Genomic DNA, 18,499 nt, shown 5'->3' with positions numbered 1-18,499 from the left:
AAATAGAGCTGGGTCAGATTTTGCCAGTGAAAGGAATGCATGTGAGATCTGAAGAGAGGAGAAGCCATTTCTCTTTGGGAGTGGCTGGAGGCAGATGTCAGATACATAGTAGCTTTGGGGCACAGCAGCTTTTGTTTGAGAATCACTTACTTCCATTATTGCAGCCCAGCCCCAGACACATGACAGAAGCATTCTCAAATAGGCTTGATAATTGCAGCAGTTTCCCAGTCAGCTTTTGAGAACCCTGAAGGTCTTCACTGTCTGCTTCCCTGACCTTCCAGCAGAAGCTTTCCTGACCTTCCAGGGTGACCCCCCTGACATTCACCCCACCAGTGTTTTCTAAGCTTCATATAAGCCCTAATGCCCAAATCATTCCTAAAATATTCCACTTTCCTTACCAATCCCAAACTGTTAACAACCACATATATATAGATTAGGTATCGAGATAGATGATAGATTAGATAGATAGATGAATGTATCTAATCATATGTGGATATAGATACACAAAGATTATTATATAAATTGAGAGATTTAGGGGCGCCTGGGTGGCTCAGCGGGTTAAGCCTATGCCTTTGGTTAAGGTCATGATCTCAGGGTCCTGTGACGGAGCCCTGCATTGGGCTTTCTGCTCAGCAGGAGGCCTGCTTCTGCCTGCCTCTCTGTCTACTTGTGATCTCTCTCTCTGTGTCAAATAAATAAATAAAATCTTTTTTAAAAAATTGAGAGATTTAACCATTTGTCAAATACCCTGGGAAGGACAGAAGAAACAAGGTAGTAAACGCAATTGCCTCGGGAGAGGAAACCTGAATGGCTAGAGGATAGGAATGGAAGGAAAACTTATCTTTTTACTATATGCCCTTTTGAAGCTTCTTGAATTTCATACTATAAGCATATATGCATCTGTCCAAAAATGAAGTAATTATTTAAAAGTTGGGGCGCCTGGGTGGCTTAGTTGTTAAGCATCTGCCTTCTGCTCGGGTCATGATCTGAGGGTCCTGGGATCGAGCCCCATATCAGGCTGCCTGCTCGGAGAGGCAACTGCTTCTCCCTCTCCCACTCCTCCTGCTTGTGTTCTCTCTCTCTCTCTGTCAAATAAATAAAATCTTTAATTTAAAAAAAAAGTTATATGCCCACATAATTATTGTTATATGCCCCTATGGTCACCACAGAACCAGAAGTTGTTTTTTTTTAATCTATGGTCCTTTCTCAAACCTCTGAGCTATAAAGAGAAGTGGCATAGGAGGGGGAAAATGACTTCTCAGGAATGAAGTTTTGTACTCACAAGGAAAATATCTATTGGTCAATGCTTCTCAAGTTTGGAAAAAATTTCATTTACTCACTGTTATACTTAACAATCACTCTTTTTTTTTTTTAATATTTTATTTATTTATTTGACAGAGAGAGATCATAAGTAGTCAGAGAGGCAGGCAGTGAGAGAGAAGGAAGCAGGCTCCCCGCTGAGCAGAGAGCCCGACTCGGGACTCAATCCCAGGACCCTGAGATCACGACCTGAGCTAAAGGCAGCGGCTTAACCCACTGAGCCACCCAGGCGCCCCACTTAACAATCACTCTTAAATGATACAAAGACAAAAATAAAAAAGTCCACAGTGCTATAATTAAGGCACAGATAAAGTGCTGGAATTTGTGATGAGAGACATTGATGCTGTGCTTAAAACTTTAAAGACAAAATGAATTTTAGAGAACACTTAGTTTCCAGCATTATTTTTTAATTGCTAATAAGCTAATCTTAGTTCTTATCCCCAAAGAGAATTACAGGTTTTTTTTAACCTTACTGTGAAAATGATAATTTCAACATTTATTCTCTGAAAGTGTGAACTAGTCAAAAGTACAATCTGGGAATTAGAATAAATTGAGGATTATAGGGGTGCCTGGCTGCCTCAGTATGTAGAGCTTGAAACTCTTGATCTAGGGGGGTTGTAAATTCAAGCTCCACATTGCATATAGAGATCATTTAAAAATAAAATCTTTAAAAAACAAAATTGGATATTATATAAATTACCAGTTTACTGGACATTTTAACCTCAAATAATCATTCTAGGAACCTAGGAAAATGAAGCATTAGAATATTTTCCCTATCTTCTGGTATCAAAGCCATTAGCACCTGGTAATATTTCTCTCCCAAAGAATTCAGGGTTTCTAGATACCTTTTAAAACTGAATAGTTGGGTTTTGTTTTGTTTTGTTTTTAAGATTTATTTATTTATGGGGCGCCTGGGTGACTCAGTCATTGGGTGTCTGTCTTCGGCTCGGGTCATGATCCCGGGGTCCGGGATCGAGCCCCACATCGGGCTGCCTGCTCACCGGGGCGCCTGCTTCTCCCTTTCCCACTCTCCCTGCTTGTGTTTCCTCTCTCTCTCTCTCTCTGTTAAATAAATAAATAAATTCTTAAAAAAAAAAAAAGATTTATTTATTTATTTGGTAGAGCAAGGTACATGCACGTGAGTGGGGGTGGGGCAGAGGCTGAAAGGGAGAGAGACCCAAGCAGACTCCTTGATGAGCCTAGAGCCCAACAAGGGGCTGGATCTCACCACCCTGAGATCATAACCTGAGCTGATCAATTAACTAACTAAGCCACCAAGTGCCCCAATAGTTTTTTTTTTTTTTTTAAGTTCTTTCTTAATTCTTAAAAATTACAATGGAGGAAAAGAAATTCCTTGTACTTCCCTGTTAGTGAGCCCCCAAAAAGTAAATTAATAATTATAGTGGGAAGTCTTATATTAGAGTTCAAAATTTTTTTAAAGATTTTTACTTATTTATTTGACAGACAGATCACAAGTAGGCAAAGAGGCAGGCAGAGAGAGAGAGAGAGAGAGAGAGAGGAGGAAGCAGGCTCCCTGCTAAGCAGAGAGCCCAATGTGGGGCTCGATCCCAGGACCCTGAGATCATGATCTGAGCCGAAGGCAGAGGCTTTAACCCACTGAGCCACCAAGGCGCCCCGAGTTCATTTTTTTCTTTTTTTTTTCCCGAGTTCATATTTTTTTTTTAAGATTTTATTTATTTTTTTGACAGAAAGAGAGATTACAAGTAGGCAGAGAGAGGGGGGAAGCAGGCTCCCTGCTGAGCAGAGAGCCCGATGCGGGGCTCAATCCTGGGACCCTGAGATCATGACCTGAGCTGAAGGCAGAGGCTTAACCGACTGAGCCACCCAGGTGCCCCCGAGTTCAAATATTTTTAAAAACATTGCCTCATGTTCTGGATGACAGAAAACAAAAAGTACAAAATACAATCTATGTAACATAAAGCTGGGCAGCTTTTTGTACAGTTATTAGTAATGAGGGTGGATACGCAGGTGAAAATGCAGTCAATCAAGATTTAGCCACGACTACATCTCTAGAACTGAACAACAGAAGAACAGCATACTTATGTTGCCAATCTCTTGAAGCTACCTGGGTTGACAGAATGGCCTAAACTATACACATGTACTGACTCTGAAATCAGTATCAGGAAAATATACATGTAGGTATAAGGGTAGAATACTACACAAGGAAGATGAGGGGATTAATACCTTCATATCTCCATAGAATGTATAATGCCTTTTATACAGAAGTGTTAAAAAAAAAAAAAAAAAGGTTGGTACAAAATAATTCAAATGAAGCCGCAACCCTATTTTGAAAATAGTTAATTTCCAAAAATTAGTAATTAGTTAAACAACGTGCCAAACCACCTCCTAAAAATATTATCTAGCCTGCATCCATACCTGTGTCACAGAGGAATAAAACCAGTTTTAAGTATCCACTGGTACTTTCTAGAAGCTCTGAAACCAGTATTTCCAGTAAGAATTTCCTAAAATTTTACAATACACTGTATTGTGTAAACAACTCCTAAATGCCTTCAATAATAGAAAACCCTGGTAAATGGCCTCTTTCTGTTTCTGCACTAATTATTTTTATTTAAAATATCTCAAGTCTAATAAATTCAGTATTCATTTACAATATTTGTTGAGCACTTAGTATGTGTCAGGCACTAAACTGTCCTTGGAGAACATAAGTGAACAAGACAATGTCCAGCCCTCAAGAAGCTCTCATAGTCCAGGAATACAGATGAGATTGACGATGATAAGTCAGTACTTAGGATAGGGTTATCATCAGTACTTAGGGTAGGATATCATGACAGTACACAGAGGAGCCCCCAAGAAGAGCCTATAAATGCCCAACTGCTTCACTGTTAAAAAATCTTTAAAATTTCTGCACTTTACAAAACACTGTTTACTTGTATGTTAATATAAAAAACCTTAAAGATAAGTGGGATGCAGGGATAAAATATTAAGAATAGTATTCTTTTTTTTTTTTTTTTTTTTTTTTAGATTTTATTTATTTGAGAGAGAAAGAGAGCATGAAAGGGCCGAGGGGCAGAGGGAGAAGCCAGCTCCCTGATTAGCAGAGGGCCTGATGTGGGACTTGATCCTGGGACTCCAGGATCATGACCTGAGCCGAAGGCAGTTGCTTAACCAACTGAGCCACCCAGGTGCCCATATTCTTTTTTTTGTTTTTTTTTTTTTTCCAATGGAATCCCTACACCCACTGTTGGGCTCAAACCTACAACCCTGAGATCAAGAGTTACATGTTCTATGAACTGAAACAGCCAGGTACCCCTAAGAAAAATATTCTTTTGGGGGCACCTGGGTGGCTCAATAGGTTAAATGACTGCCTTTGGGGACACCTGGGTGGCTCAGTGGGTTAAAGCCTCTGCCTTTGGCTCAGGTCATGATCTCAGGGCCCTGTGATCGAGCCCCACATTGGGTTCTCTACTCAGCAGGGAGCTTGCCTCCCCCCACCTCTCTGCTTGTGATCTCTGTCTGTCAAATAAATAAATAAAATCTTAAAAAAAAAAAAAAATGACTGCTTTTGGCTCAGGTCATGATCCTGGAGTGTGGGATCAAGTCCCACATCAGGCTCCCTGTCCAGCAGGGAGACTGCCCTCTCCCTCTCCCTCTGCTGCTCCCTCCCCCTGCTTGTGCTCTGTCAAATAAATAAATAAAATCTTAAAAAAAAAAAAAGAAGAAGAAGAAGAAGAAGAAGAAGAAGAAAATTATTCTTTTTGAGGGCTGCTACCCTAATTCTTGGAAGATGGCTAACCCTAATTCTCTGAAGTAGGACTCTTTAAATAGATAATGAAACATGAGACCCTCTAAGATCTGGGGGGGAAAGTGCTATAGGTTGAAAATCACTCACTAAGAGTGTTAAGTGCGTCTTATCCCTTAGCACTTTAGGACAGAAACAAAAGTTGAAACTCAATGCCAAAATGAATTTAAGTAAGATTCAATTTATTAAAATTCCAATCTATTCATAACTTCCAGAAAAAATTTCTATAATACAGTTGAACCTTGAAAAAGATGGTTTTGAACCCGCAGGTCCACCTTATAGTCCACAGTACTATAAATAAATGTATTTTACCTTCCTGATGATTTTCTTAATAACAATTTCTTTTTTCCAGCTTCCTTTATTGTAAGAATAGAGTATACAAGGGGTGCCTGGGTAGCACAGTCAGTTGAGCACCTGACACTTAGTTTCAGTTCAGGTTGTGATCTTGGAGTGGTGAGATCAAGCTCCATGTCCGGCTCTGCACTCAGCGCAGAGTCTCCCTGAGTTTCTCTCTCCCTCTGCCCCCGCCCCTCCCACTTGTGCTCTCTCTAAAATAAATAAATATTTTAAAACAATACATACAATACATGTAGCACACAAAATACATGTCAATCAACTGTTTATGTTATTGATAAGGCTTCCAATAAACAGTAGGCTATTAGCAGTTAATTTCTGGGGGACTGAAGAGTTATACATCAATTTTTAACCACATGGAAATCAGCAACCTTAACCTCTGCATTGTTCAAGGCTCAATTATACAGCATAAGATATATAATATAGTATAAAGTGAGGTACCCCTTGTATATAATAATCCCTAGATATCTTTACAATTCCCAAGTACTAAGATAGAATCCTCTCTCTGAGGAAGGAAACACTCTTAAACACAAGATGACCCAATACTATGAGAAAAGGAACATTTAAAATATCTGCTGAAACCTTCACTATCTGATCAATAAGAAAAGGAGTCTCTGCATATTATATCAGGTCACTAAACACTAACAGCTCACAGGGCTTTTTGGTTTGCCGAAGCACAAAATCTTCTTGGTATACTACTGCCTCCTGGGGGCTACAGTACATTACTACTCCTCTGAGAAACCAGTGGTATAAATAGAAAATACAGATATTATTTTCTACTAAAAACACAATTCAAAAAGTCTATGTCAAATAGTAAGTAGGCCTTTCCTAAATAATCTCTTTTTAAAAAAACATAGTATCATATGTATTTCTATCTGAATAATTGGGAATAAAGTACATAATAAAAGTTAATTACAGAAAGTGGTTGTTAATATGATTGAGAACATCAAGGCTTATACAGCATTTTGCATTTTCAAAGCACTTAGTCAACATTAAACTATTAATCTTTACAACGTTGTTGAGGTCAGTATCACCACCATCTTTTTACAGAAAAATAAATAGCAAGGTTAAGTGCAATATTAGAAATTCAAGAACTAGTCTGTAAGTAATCGGCAAAGTGGGGCAGAATAATCTAATGTGAAATATGAAGCACTAATACATTAACTCATCTCTAATACCCCATGACCTACCTCTAGGAGAAATTAGTTACTCTTTTATCAGTGGCCCCATAGCATTTTATAGATCCCTCTATTATAAGGCTTAATACTTTTGCATTATAGTTATTGAATTGCCAGTCTCTGTGATTAAACTCTGTGCCTCCACAGAACTTTGCAGCGTCTAGAGCATAGCTAGGCACAACAATGAATCATTCAGCCATTTGCCCAACTATTAAGCACTAACTACAAGTCAAACACTGTCCTGGACATGGGGGATACCGTGGTAAAAAAGAGAGCCAAGCTATCTACTCTCATGGAGCATATATTCTGGAGACAAAGGAAGATGATCAAAACAAAAACAAAAACAAAAACAAAAACAAAACTATACTAAGAAGGTACTAAGGTACTAAGAACAGCTATCGAGAAAATTAAAGAGGGCAACATGACTACAGATGAATAAGTAGTTACATTAGTTTAGGCAGTAATATTCAAGCTGATTTAAGGAACAACCAGCCATAATTATATGGGGAAAATATAATTCCAGGTGGCAAATGCAAAAGGTCCATAAAGGACAAAAAAAAAAAAAAAAAAAAAAAAAAAAAAAAAGCAAATATTCAAGGACCAGGTTAAAAAAAAAAACAAAACAACTGTGATTAAAGTAGGCCAGAGAGTGAGGGATAAAAGATGAAATCGGAGAGGTGGGCAGGAGCTAAATGAGGGCATTTTTTTGGCCATGATAAGAATATTACTCTACGAGAGATGAGAAGTTATTTAAGGCTCCCTAACATGTACTTACCCACTTGAATTGCTGCACTTGAGTATTAGGTATCACTAAAAGGAAAATTAATACTGCGAAAGGAAAATTACTATGCTATTGGTTAGGGAGCCTTTCTGTTTTAATAAATTACTTTTTAGTGAAAAGTTATTTTATAATTAAATCTTCAGGCTAAAGGATAAAACAGCAGTATCTACTAATATTTTAATAGAAGTTAGAATAATGAGATTTTGACAGCCATTATTGGAAGAAATTGAAAAGCTCTCGCATCAACCACTGTACATTATAGATGACTATTCTAGGATCTTATGCTAATTGCTTATGAATTTTACAAAGCCTAAGATATCTCCAAACAGCCCATGATGAGTGCCAGACAGACATCTGGAGAGGAGGTTCCTGAGCGAGAGCAGGAAGTCTCATTAAACATAATAAATCTCTTCCTCTTACTAGAGAAACCAGAATGAAAAAGGTAACATATGCTTAGAAGCAAGAACACTTCTCACCATATTAACTGAACAAAATACAGCAAAGGCTTAAAAATTAAGGACTTATATTTCACCTGAAAATGATGCTCAAGGCTAATACGACAACTACAACACCAAGATCCAGTTAAATTTAAATTCACAAATAGTCACTGCAGAGAAAACATTATCATTATCTCATTCTAGGTCGTAGGCTCCTGAACATGAGAGACATTAAACTTCGTGCATTTTTACCCTTTTCAATGTGCTTTTTTAGTGTGGTTTTAAAAAACCACATCACGAGGCACCAGTGGGTTAAGCCTCTCTGTCATGGCCTCAGGGCCCTGGGATCGAGCCCCACATCAGGCTCTCTGCTCAGCAGGGAGCCTGCTTTCTTCCTCTCTGCCTGGCCCTCTGCCTACTTGTAATCTCTCTGTGTCAAATAAAAAAATAAAATCTTAATAAGTAAATAAATAAATAACCACATCACATAACACTACCATCTTAGCTCTTTTTAAGTGTACAGTTCAGTAGTGTTGCGTATATTCACGTTGTTGTACAATGAACCTCGAGAACTTTTCTCACTGTGCAAAACTAAAATTCCATAACCAATGAACAACTCCGTTTCCCCCTCCCTCCAGCTATGGGCAACCACCATTCTATTTTGTGTTTCTATGTCACTCCTAGTTTTTTTAACTGATAATAGTACAGCCTGTCTAAAAGAAATTATGTGCACAAGTTTGTTTGTTTGTTTTTAAGATTTTATTTTTAAAACATGGGGCTTGAACTCAGACCCTGAGATCAAGAGTCATGTATTCTACCAACTGAACCAGCCAGCTGCCCCTGTGTACAAACTTCTCAGATGGTATTTTAGTTTGTTTTTGTTTAAATACAATTTCATCCCTGTTTCCTAAACCAAAATGTAGATAGTATGAGAACTAAGAATTGCCTCTACTATGTAGAAAGGAACACAGAAGTAGTCATGGAGAATTATATTGTAATACACACTTATACTATTTCCAATCCACCATAATTACTGACAGAATTACTGGTTACTAGCAGTAGGGCAACTAATCAATATGATATAACCCATCCATATGGAAAAACACAATATATACATTGGGAGAAAGAATATTAGACTTAAAAAGACTGAAATTTGAGAATAGCCTAATAGATAATAATAGAATTATCTTCTATTTTATATGTTAGAAGGAATTTCTGCATACACCAATTCATTTAGTAAAGTCACAATCTCTGTAAAAATGGGATTAAAATCCCTGCCATGCTGACTTCCTAGGGTTGAAACAAGGAAAAAGCTGAAATAATAAATGTAAATGCAATTTGAAAGGTGTAAACACTTCTACATATATATAAACTGTCTAAAGATAAATCAAAACAATGTATTCCTTATACCCAAAGAATGGTTGACACTGGTGCTATGTATACAACTACAATTTACTAAGTATTTATCAAATACTTTATAGAGTGGACCGAACAGAAAGAGAAAACAAAGTTTCCTCTATTTGGTGCACAGAAAATGAGCTCTCTTAAATCTGCTAATGGTGAGATGAAAGTTAAAAGATCAAAATACCAATCTACATATTATATACAACAAGAACAAGAAGGGGCAGTATTACGGGTGTGGTTATTTGTGATATACAGAGCAGCAAGTCTTTACAAAAATACACTATATGTAAGTAAATTTTCCAAAAGTAATTTCTTTTTGAATTACTGATTTGATAAATTGCAAAACATTCAGTGAATTCCTTGTCAAATGAAAATTACAAGAACACAAGCACAGGCAAGATTCCGTATAGGACAAATTACCACTAAAATCAAGAACAAATCTACTTCTCTGTGACACTGTATGGTTACAGAACTATGTGGGATTTGAATCCTACATCTCACTCTTTGTCTTTCTTTTTAAGAATTTATTCATTTATTTGGGAGTGAGACAGTGAGAGAGGGAATAAAAGTAGTGGGAGTAGGAGAGAGAGAAGCAGGCTTCCTGCCAAGTAGGGAGCCCAAAGCAGGGCCCGATCCTAGGACTCTGGGATCATGACCTGAGCTGAAGGCAGTCATTTAACCAACTGAACCACCCAGGCACCCCTATATCTTACTCTTTAAAATTTAAGACATTGTATTAAATTTAAGAATATAATTTAAAAAGCCATACAAAGTACTTCATCTCCATCTCTAATGGTACCAATTTAGCCTCCAATTGCCTACACAAATCAAATGTAAGAGGGTTTTATTATTATCCAGTAGGCAGGCAATGCATTCTCAAATTCTGAGACTTTGATAACAAACTCTTTATAATCACCTTTTTAATTTCTCCCCCCTTTAAAGGAATGCTTTGTTTATGACACTATTTCTTAACTTCCCATAATCACTTGACACAATGGCTCATAAACCTGCACCAAAGTTGATCTGATTCTAGAGGGATCCACAAAATCAAAGTAATAGTCCATAATGGCTCAAGATAAAAGGAGTCCTAGTTCCATGCCAATTAAAAAAAGGCTACAGACTGAGATTTTAATATGATTAGAAGTACTATGAGGTAGGGGCGTCTGAGTGTCTCAGTGGGTTAAACCTCTGCCTTCAGCTCAGGTCATGATCTTAGGATCCTGGAAGTAAGCCCTGCATCAGGCTCTCTGCTCAGCAGGGGGCCTGCTCCTACCCCCCCACCCCTGCTTGCCTCTCTATTTGTGATCTCTGTCTCTGTGTCAAAATAAAGAAATAAAATCTTAAAAAAAAAAAAAAAAAAGTACCATGAAGTGTAAAGTTCCTATACTTCAATTAAATATGGTCCCAAAGATCAAAAGCCACTTGTTTTCCAGGTGTCTTTGTAACCAAAGTAACAAATTATCCTTAACCAAAGTAACAAGTTGGGAATTATCCCATTAAACTCAATTCTCTCAGTCAGTAAGAAAATACAAGTCATCAGTTATAAGACTTCCCTTCTTCCATTCAACAAATATTTACTGAATGTCTCCAATGTGCCAAACACTATTACTAGCTTGACCACCCAACACAGCTCACAACAGTCAAAAACCTTCATAGAAAAATAATAGTATAATTCAATTTTTTAAAGTTTTTTTTTAATTTATTTGAGAGACAGTGAGAGCAAATGCAAAAGAAAGAGAGAGAGAGAGAGAGAGAGCGAGCACACACACAGAAGGAAAAGGACAGTGAGAGACAGAAGCAGACTCTTCACTGAGCAGATAGCCTGATGTGAGTTTTGATTCGAGGACTCCAAGATTATGACCTGAGCCAAGGTCAGATGCTTAACCAACTGAGCCACCCAGGCGCCCCAAAAATAATACTATAATTAAACCTCCTAAGCCTTTTTCAAAATAATTTATGGTCAAGGACATATACTTCAATAAATGCATTCATTAAACATAATAAAATTTGATGTTGAGTATGTGAAAGTTAATTTAGGAAACAGAACGAGGGAAACACTTAACATTCTTTCCTCTTATAATAACAACACTGGTAATATTCATTGAATATTTATCATTATATTTGTATATTTTTAATCTCTTCAAAAAATGCACATACATCAACCCAACCCATCAAACTACTGAAAGCCACAGAATGTAGAATTAAGTGCTAACTGTAAGTTAAACACAAGAGGGCGCACAAGACTGGAAGATTCATAAAACCAAAGACCACATGCATTTTACTCAAATATTCACAGCTTTTAATGTATGGTCATATGGATTTATAAAAGATTCCTTATGCATGCATGAGAGGCAATTACACTAAAAATATTTCCCTTTCTCAATATGTTGCCCAGAAATCAAGTCACTGTTTCTTTGATAACACAAATTCCCTATCTAAATTGACTTTACCCTAAATTTATTATTTTTATCATTAAGACTTTTTTTTAAAGATTTTATTTATTTATTTGACAGGCAGAGATCACAAGTAGGCAGAGAGGCAGCCAGAGAGAGAGGGGGAAGCAGGCTCCCCGCTGAGCAGAGAGCATGATTCAGGGCTCGATCCCAGGACCCTGAGATCATGAACTACGCCAAAAGCTGAGGCTTAACCCTCTGAGCCACCCAGGTGCCCCCAAATGCCAACAGTTTTATACTGTGCCTAACTCCTACATAGAACAGGCGCCCAACTTGAGGGCCTGGCATGATATTCACAGGCACAAAAATATTACTTATACTTCACATATTATGCTAAGGATACAAAAAAAGAGAGGTAAATTGACTGCTAGGATCAAGATAGGCAAGAAAAGTCCAGACTGCAAGCAGTGAGCTGTAGGTTAGGCAGTATGGGCAAAGGCTGTCTGACATTTGATAGTGAAGGATCAGGAATATATTATTTTAGTGATCAAAGATCAAGGCACAAACCAAGAAAATAACAGTTAGGAACCCACAAGCCATCAAAGTCCAGTCAATCAAGTAAATTACCTATAATGTGAGCAGGTGGTACAGGCCTGATTCTACAGTCTATCTGAACTAAACTCCTAATGTATTTCTTACCAGGTGTGTGATCCAGGACCAGAAAGGAAAGACTGTCTATAAAGGATATTGCTCGGCAAACACTAAAATTTTATTAGGGTCTATGGATTGAATAGCAGTGTTTCATCAATGTTAATATCTTGATTTTAGTGGCTTTATTATGGTTATATATTAGAGTATTAGGAATAATGGGACATCAGGTATTCAACTATTCTCAAACAGTTCAGAAAATAACAACAATAATAACAGGTAAGGGACAATTACAAGCCAAATACGGTATAATGTTAACAACTGGAGGGTCGGGCGCCTGGGTGGCTCAGGTCATGATCTCAGGGTCCTGGGATCGAGTCCCGCATCGGGCTCTCTGCTCAGAAGGGAGCCTGCTTCCTACTCTCTCTCTCTCTCTCTCTCTGCCTGCCTCTCTGCCTACTTGTGATTTCTCTCTGTCAAATAAATAAATAAAATCTTTAAAAAAAAAAAAAAGAACAACTGGAGGGTCCAGATGAAGGATATACAGGAATACTTTGAACTAATCTCACAGCTTTTCTGTATGTTTCACATTATTTCAAAATTAAAAATATTAAAACATAAAAGTAAATAAAATTTATACTTCCTCTGACAGTAGAGTGTAGCATATTTAGAAAGAAATATCTAGGGGAAACGTGGTGGCTCAGTTAAGCATCTGCCTTCAGCTCAGGTCATGATCCCAGAGTCCTGGGTTCGAGCTCCACATCGGGCTCCCTGCTCCTCGGGGAGTCTGCCTCTCCCTCTCACACTTCCCTTGCATGTGTGTGTTCCCTCTCTTTCTGTGTCTCTTTCTGTCAAATAAATAAATACAATCTTTAAAAAAATTAGAAATATCTAGGGGCGCCTAGGTAGTAGAGTCAGTTAAGCTACTGACTCTTGGTTTCAATCATATTCTTCCTCTCTCTCTAAAATAAATAAATCTTGGGGGCACCTGTATAGCTCAGTGGGCTAAGACTCTGCCTTCAGCTCAGATCATGATCTTGGGGTCCTGGGATCGAGCCCTGAATCATGCTCTCTGCTCAGCAAGGAGCCTGCTTCCCCCTCTCCCTCTGGCTGCCTCTCTGCCTACTTGTGATCTCTCTCTCTCTCAAATAAATAAATAAAATCTTTTTAAAATTTTTAAATAAAAACAAATAAATAAATCTTAAAAAAAGAAAAAAGAAATATCTGAACTAATAAACACATTATTTCAAAATTAAAAGTTAAAAATTAAAGTAAATGAAATGTTTTAACAATACAGTATACCTCAAAAATTATCTAAACAAATAAACACATGAAGCAATAATAACTTTGGTTCTTCTTTTAAGATTTATTTATTTAAAGAGAGAGTGCAGGAATGGGGAGGGACAGAAGGAGGAGAGAGAATCTCAAGCAGACTCCCCACTGAGCACAGAGCCCGACAAGGGGCTCGATCTCACAACCATGAGATCATGACCTGCACCAAAACCAACAGTCATCCACTTAACCAACTGAGCCACCCAGGTACTCCAATAATAATTCCAGTTATCAAAAGCCTCACTGGACTTGAATCAGCAAGAAAAAATATTTCCCTTAAGTTAGAACGTACTCCTTCCAAAGAATGCAAATGAAGGCAACAAGATAAATATTCTAGAAAGTTATCTACAGGTATCTTTTAAAATATAATATAAAAATAACGCTTTTCATAGTCCACTTCAAAACTGAAACTATGTAATCAACACTTCTGAAACATTATCCAATCTGTAAGAAAAAATTACTAAATTTAATCAACGACTAGATTTATTCAAGGACTTCCAGTGTTGCTATAGTAACACAAATATAAAAAGCATGCTCTAATTTTGGTACCAGTAATAGTTCATTTCCCAAAAAAGACTGATTTTATTTACATATATTGGTCACCTACAAACCTGATCATTTAAAAATATTTTGTGGGGACCTCCTGGGTGTCTCAGTCCATTAAGTGTCTGCCTTTGACTCAGGTCATGATCCAGCCTGGGATGACGTCCTGCATCAGGCTCCTTGATCAGCAGGGAGCCTGTTTCTCCCTCTTCCTGCAGCTCCCCCTGCTTGAACTCTCTCTCTCTTGTTCTCTCTCTGGCAAATAAATAAAGTATTTTCTCATCGAAAATACATAAAAATAAAAACATTTTTTCATAGAAACTATTTCTTGGTCATTGTTTCTGGAATTGTTTCCATAGCTTCTAATCCGAAAATTTTTTTAGACTACTGAAAAACACTTCTATGAAATGACTATGAAAACCCCTAGGATAGTCTACTCTCTTCATTAACATAAAAAATGCTACCAAACTTTTATTACAGAAACCAAGACAAGTAGAAATCATTAAAGTCTGGGTGTGCTAATACATTTTAAATAATAGCACCCACAAAGTGTATATCTACAGTTTAATCAACCGTCAAGTATAAATGACAAGAAAACTTTCACTTCACTTACAACAATGCATTCAAATTCCTTAGTTATAAATATGTACCAACTGGGAGCTGGAAGGATACTTGTTACTTATCATATGTTTATAACTTTGTCACTAGAACATTCTTGAAATGAATTATGATAAACAAATCTGAGACTTTAAATAACTGAGCTCCGGGCGCCTGGGTGGCTCAGTGGGTTAAGCCGCTGCCTTCGGCTCAGGTCATGATCTCGGAGTCCTGGGATCGAGTCCCGCATCGGGCTCTCTGCTCAGCGGAGAGCCTGCTTCCCTCTCTCTCTCTGCCTGCCTCTCCATCTACTTGTGATTTCTCTCTGTCAAATAAATAAATAAAATCTTTAAAAAAAAAAAAAAAAAAAAAAAAAATAACTGAGCTCCTATTTCCTGAATTTCCTTTATAGCAAGACTTCCCTTCTTGCCAGACTTCCTGAATCATTTCCCAAGGACAAAGCAGCTGGTTCTATCCCACAAAAGCTTGGTCCTCAAGGAGATGCTGTGGACTCAGCATTACCTCAGGCTGACATTTATGAGAAAAAATTCCTCCCAGTAAAGAACTGATTTTCCATCTTCAATCAACAATAATAAAAACCAAATGCATAAATAAATAAACAATGACCAGTGAGCTTAAGAAAGAGTTACTTCAACATCAAATAGAAAAACCTACCAATCAAATGGTGGCAACCAGAAAATGTACTTTTGTCTATAGTCGGTTTGCAACCTTTCTTGAATAACAAAGAAACAGACTACTTTCATCCTCACATATATACCCAAGGAAAAAGCTTTCAAACCACTTTTGCATCACTTCTTATTATAAACTATTATCTACTTCTTAAATAAAAAAATTAAAAATACTACATTGGCATATTTATGCTGTGGAATATTATATAGCTGTTAAAAATAATTAGGTGTATAAATAAAAAGAAAAATAAACACATTGCAAAATCTGATATTTAAAAAGTATAGATGCCTGGGGGCTCAGTCATTAAGTGTTTGCCTTTGGCTCAGGTCATGATCCCAGGGTCCTGGGATTGAACCTCATATCGGCTCCCTGTTCAGAGGGAAGTCTGCTTCTCTCTCTCCCACTCCCCCTGCTTGTGTTCCCTCTCTCGACATGTCTCTCTCTCTATCAAATAAATAAATAAAATATTTTTTAAAATGTAAAAAATAATTTAAAAAATTTAAAAAGTATATAGGTAGAGGTGCCTGGGTGGCTCAGTAGGTTAAGCATCCAACTCTTGATCTCAGCTCAGGTCTTGATCTCAGCATCATGAGTTCAAACCTTGAATTGGGCTCCACACTGGGCATAAAGCCTCCTCAAAAAATGTAGGAATATGTGTATATGTGTGCATAGCTATAGACATATTGCAGAAGGTCTCAAAAATACTCAAATTAGATTTAAAATAGTCAACTCCAGTACTGAAATGGCAGAGGGACAATGGAGTGCGCAGTGGATAAGATAAATACAATTTTATAGTTTGATATTTTTGCAAAAGTAATTTTGAGTTTCCTTTGTAATTAAAAAATTATATGTGTGTACATGTACACACACCTGAAACATACTTCAAAGGCATACAAATAATAAGCCTGTCATAAAATCATATATTTAAACATACAAAATAGCCCATATTAATAAGAAACCATTTGGTCCCAAAGATAAATTGGTAATGAGATCTATAACATTAATAGAAGTAACAATACATGAGATGAATTTTGCTTACAATAGCATAATAGAATTTCAATTATATTTAAGGTGTCATGTTCCTGAATATGAAAAATCCCGTTTGTCATTCTAACTGCCTACAAAAAGCTTCTGAATAACTAAATTCTCACCTCTTTAAAAACAAGAATAGAATTATACAAAAGAATTACATAAGGAAACTAGTCAACTTTTACTGTAAATATTTATTATGAATTTAATACATATTTGACTCATAACTTTGATATAACTCTCATTATGATAAAACTTTATATATAACTTAGATAACAATAGCCACAAAAACCAGAAGGTCTGGAGTCAATGGTATGATCATAATGGTTTGGGGATCCCTAAAATCCCCAGATTTCACCCCAGAAAATTACCACTATTTGACTCGTCCGGCAGCTCCCTAGAAAAGCTCCATTCACAGGACTTTCTTTGAGTTGGCTCAGAAATAACTCAGAGCAAACAGCCCTCTCCAAAGGGCATATGTCAAACAAAATCAGTGGCAATTGCTTAAGATGACAGCTGCCTGATGTAGCAATATAAGCTGAGTAAAAAAGAGGCTAAAGAAAAATGTTTGGGTTTGTTTTTTTTTATAGTTGTTGCTGTTGTTATTATTTGACAGAGAGAGACACAGAGAGAGAGGAACACAAGCAGGGGGAATGGGAGAGGGAGAAAAATGCCTCCTGCCACCCAGGGAGCCCGATGCTGGGCATGATCCCAGGACCCTGGCATCATGACCTGAGCCAAAGGCAGACACTTAACAACTGAGCCACCCAGGTGTCCTTAAAGAAAAATGTTTCTTTAAAAAATCAAGAGATGCTGGAAGCCTGATGCAGACCTTGATCCTAGGACTCCAGGGTCATAACCTGAGCTGAAGGCAGTCACTTAATCAACTAAACCACCCAGTCACCCCTGATATTGAGGTTCTACACAAGCAGGAAGTAAAGGCTAAGACAGAATTATAAACTGCCAGCGTACTGAAGATATGTTCAACACACAGGGAACTTTTCAACAAAGAGAGGGAAACTTATTGGTTCAAGGAATTTATGGAAGCTCTGTCCCATTAACAGCTGACCATTAAGTCGTCCGAGCACAGATTTCTGTGGCTGCACATGACAAAGAAGAAAGACTTTAAAAAATTAGTTTGGGGGGCACCTGAGGGGCTCAGTGGGTCAAAGCCTCTGCCTTTGGCTCAGGTCATGATCTCAGGGTCCTGGGATCAAGCCCCGCATCGGGCTCTCTATTCGGCAGGGAGCCTGCTTCCCTTCCTCTCTCTCTCTGCCTGCCTCTCTGCCTACTTGTGATCTCTGTCAAGTGAATAAATAAAATCTTTAAAAAAAAAATTAGTTTAGGGAAGTAACTAACTCAAAGAAGACAACAACAAAAGCAACAATAAACCCAGTGGAAGGATGGGAGGCGAAAAATCTGATTTTCAAAGTTGCCACATCATATTACTTAAAATGTCCAGTGTTCCACAAAGCTCCACATCAGGCTCCCTGCTCAGTAGGGAGCCTGCTTCTCTCTCTCTCTTTCTCTGCCTGTTGCTCTCCCTACTTGTGCTCTCTCTCACTCTCTCTGTCAAATAAATAAATAAAATCTTTAAAAAAACAGAAAGAGGGGGCACCTGGGTGGCTCAGTGGGTTAAGGCCTCTGCCTTCGGCTCAGGTCATGATCCCAGGGTCCTGGGATCGAGCCCCACATCAGGCTCTCTGCACAGCGGGCAGCCTGCTTCCTCCTCTCTCTCTGCCTGCCTCTCAGCCTACTTGTGATCTCTGCCTATCAAATAAATAAATTAAATCTTTAAAAAAACAAAACAAAACAAAAAAGGGGGACAGGTGTAAATCATACCTTACCAGCAGATACATTAAATAAAAATGGACTAATATTGGGACACTACAATCATAGAACAAAGATTGGAAAAATGGATTTTTAAAAAATTACACAACTGTATGCTGTCTATAAAACATTCACTTTAGTTTCAAAAACATAAACAGGCTGAAAAGGAAAGTATGGAAAAA

General features: G+C 37.6%; 1 protein-coding gene across 2 annotated transcripts in view; it reads right to left on the bottom strand.

Annotated features, from left to right (window-relative positions):
• Window positions 1-18,499, bottom strand: part of TTC28 (tetratricopeptide repeat domain 28) — a 646,079-nt gene that overhangs the window by 565,085 nt on the left and 62,495 nt on the right. The window lies entirely within an intron of this gene.

This window comes from Mustela lutreola, chromosome 11, assembly GCF_030435805.1.
Source record: "Mustela lutreola isolate mMusLut2 chromosome 11, mMusLut2.pri, whole genome shotgun sequence".
Lineage (NCBI taxonomy): Eukaryota > Metazoa > Chordata > Mammalia > Carnivora > Mustelidae > Mustela > Mustela lutreola.
Note: the sequence above shows the minus strand (reverse complement) of the source record. Positions and strands in the feature narration are given on the sequence as shown.